Source organism: Bison bison, unplaced genomic scaffold (genome assembly GCF_000754665.1).
Source record: "Bison bison bison isolate TAMUID 2011002044 unplaced genomic scaffold, Bison_UMD1.0 scf7180017864163, whole genome shotgun sequence".
Classification (NCBI taxonomy): domain Eukaryota; kingdom Metazoa; phylum Chordata; class Mammalia; order Artiodactyla; family Bovidae; genus Bison; species Bison bison.
In genome coordinates, this window is record NW_011494735.1 from 1,250,207 (window position 1) to 1,253,590 (window position 3,384).

The window sequence follows — 3,384 nt, forward strand, 5'->3', positions numbered from 1 at the left end:
TCATAGAACTAGAACAAACAATCCCAAAGTTTGTAATAGAATCACCGAATATACAAAGCATCTTGAGAAAGAACAATAAGAAAGAGATATCACATTTCCTAACTTCAAATTATACTACAAAGCCACAGTCATCAAAACAGTAGGGTGGTCAGTGGATCTCAAGGCTGTGGCTGCAGAGGAAGCACCTGAGGAGGAGCTGCAAAGATGCTGTCCGTGCTCATGGCCATGGCCGTACCCACGCCTTCCCTTTGTGAGCCAGGCTGGTCTCCAAAAATGCTTTGGGATCATCCTTCATTGCTGCAAGGAACCTCCATGCCTCTAACTCTTGTCTTCAGAAGACTGGCACTGCTGAGGTGTCCTCTGTTCTTGAAGAGCGTATTCTTGGAGCTGATACCTCTGTTAACCTTGAAGAGACTGGGCATGTTTTAAGTATTGGTGATTATATTGCCCGGGTATTTGGGCTAAGAAATGTTCAAGCAGAAGAAATGGTAGAATTTTCTTTAGGTTTAAAGGGTATGTCTCTGAACTTGGAGCCTGACAACGTTGGTGTTGTTGTGTTTGGAAGTGATAAACTAAATAAGAAAGGAGATATTGTGAAGAGAACTGAAGCTATTGTAGATGTTCCAGTCAGTGAGGAGCTGCTGGGTCGTGTAGTCTACGCCCTTGGTAATGCCACTGATGGAAAGTGTCCAATTGGTTCCAAGGCCCGAAGACGAGTTGGCTTGAAAGCCCCTGGGGTCATTCCTCGAATCTCTGTGCGGGAACTAACACAAACTGGCATTAAGGCTGTGGACAGCTTGGTGCTGATTGGTCATGGTCAGTGTGATCTGGTTATTGGTGACCGATAGACTGGCAAAACACCAATTGCCAGAAACATCATTAACCAGAAATGATTCAATGATGGAACTGATGAAAAGAAGAAGCTGTACTGTATCCATGTTGCTATTGGTCAAAAGAGATCCACTGTTGCCCAGTTGGTGAAGAGACTTACAGATGCAGATGCCATGAAGTATACTATTGTGGTTTCAGATACTGCTTCAGATGCTGCCCCACTTTAGTACCTGGCTCCTTACTCTGGATGTTCAACGGGAGAATATTTTAGGGATAATGGCAAACATGCTTTGATTGTTTATGATGACTTATCCAAACAGGCAGTTGCTTATCATCAGATATCTATGGTGCTCTGCCCACCGCCCAGTCATGAGGCCTGTCCTCATGATGTGTTCTACCTGCACTCCCATATACTGGAGAGAGCAGCTAAAATGAACGATGCTTTTGATGGTGGCTCATTAACTGCTCTACCACTCACAGAAGCACAAGCTGGTGATGTGTCTGCTTACATTCCAACAAATGTCGTTTCCATCACTGACAGACAGATCTTCTTGGAAACAGAGTTGTTCTACAAAGGTATCCTCCCTGCCATTAATGTTGGTTTGTCTGTGTCCCATGTCAGATCTGCTGCCCAAACCAGGGTCATGAAACAGGTGGCAGGTGCCATGAAACTGGAGTTGGCTCAGAATCGTGAGGTTGCTGCTTTTGCCTAGTTCGATTCTGACCTTGATGCTGCCACTCAACAACTCTTGAGTCATGGTGTGCATTTGACTGAGCTGCTGAAGCAAGGACAATATTCTCCTATGGCTATTGAAGAGCAAGTGGCTGTTATCTATGCGGGTGTCAGGGAGTATCTTGACAAGCTGGAGCCCAGCAAGATCACAAAATTTGAGAATGCTTTCTTGCCTCATGTTATCAGCCAACATCAAGCCCTGTTGGGCAAAACCAGGACCAATGGAAAGTTCTCAGAAGAGACAGATGCAAAGCTGAAAGAGATTGTAACAAACTTCTTGGCTGGATTTGAAGCTTAAACTCCTGTGGATTCACATCAAATGCCAGTTTGGTTTTGTCATTGTTTCTTCTAGTTCAGCCTGTTTAATACATGCTATTGAGATAACTGGACAGCTACATACAAAGAATAAAAATGGACCACTTTATCATATCATATACAAACATAAACTAAAAATGAATTAAATATTTAAATGAAAACATAAATCTCCTAGAAGAAAATACAGGCATAACCTCTTTGACATCAATCTTAGCAACATTTAAAAAATTTGTCTCCTCAGGCAAGGACAACAAAAAGCAAAAATAAACTAATAGGACTACATCAGACTAAAGGCTTTTCACAGCAGAGGAAGCCACCAGCAAAATTAAAAGGCGACCCACAGAATGGAAGAAGTTATTTGTGAATGATATCTCTGATAGGAGATTGATATCCAAAAATACAAAGAAATACATAAACTTAACATAAAGAAAGAAGGACATGGCAACCCACTCCAGTATTCTTGCCTAAAGAATCCCGTGGACAGAGGAGCCTGGTGGGCTGCTGTCCATGGGGTTGCACAGAGTTGGACACGACTGAAGTGACTTAGCATGCGTGCATGCATTGGAGAAGGAAATGGCGACCCACTCCAGTATTCTTGCCTAGAGAATCCCAGGGATGGAGGAGCCTGGTGGGCTGCTGTCTGTGGGGTTGCACAGGGTCAGACATGACTGAAGCAACTTAGCAGCAGCAACATAAAGAAAACAATTTAAAATGGGCAGAGGATCTGAATAGTCACCAAAGAAGACATATAAGTGGTCAACAAGCACATGAAAAAGTGCTCAGCATCACTAGTCACCAGGGAAACACACATCAAAACCTCAGTGAGATACCATCCCACAATTGTCAGAATGACTTTCATCAAAAAGGCATAAAACAACTGCTGAAGAGGATTCAGAGTAAAGGAAACCCTTGTATTGCTAGTGCAATTATAAATTGATGCAAACCTTATGGAAACAGTATGAAGATTCCTCAAAAAACTTAAGATAGAGTATATATGATACAGCAATTCCACTTTGGGGAATTTACCTGAAGAAAACAAAAACTCCACTAATTTGAATATATATACATTAAATATAATATATATTTAATATATATATCCTTATATTCACTGCAGAATTATTTATGATAGTCAAATACTGAAGTAACTTAAGTATCCATCAATGGATAAATTGATAAGATGTGATAGCTATATATATATGTGTGTGTGTGTGTGTGTGTGTATATATATACACACACACCACAATGGACAATTATTCTAGTATAAAAAAGAATAAAATCTTGCCTTTGAGGCAAGAGAGATAGATCTGGATTCTAAGTAGTATACTAGAAAAGTAAACAGTGTATGGTTTCACTTATATATGGTGTTTAAAAAAACAAAACAAGTGAATAAACAGAACAAAATGGAAAAAAAAGACTGATATATACAGAGAATAAACTGTTGGTTGTCAGAGGAGAGAGGGATGGGTGAAATAGGTAAAGAGGATTAAGGCATACAAATTTCCAGC

At 40.7% G+C, this 3,384-nt stretch overlaps 1 pseudogene; it reads left to right on the top strand.

The window, feature by feature from the left end:
* Positions 1-204: 204 nt before the first annotated feature.
* On the top strand, positions 205-1,913 carry LOC104989737 (annotated as a pseudogene).
* Positions 1,914-3,384: the final 1,471 nt, after the last annotated feature.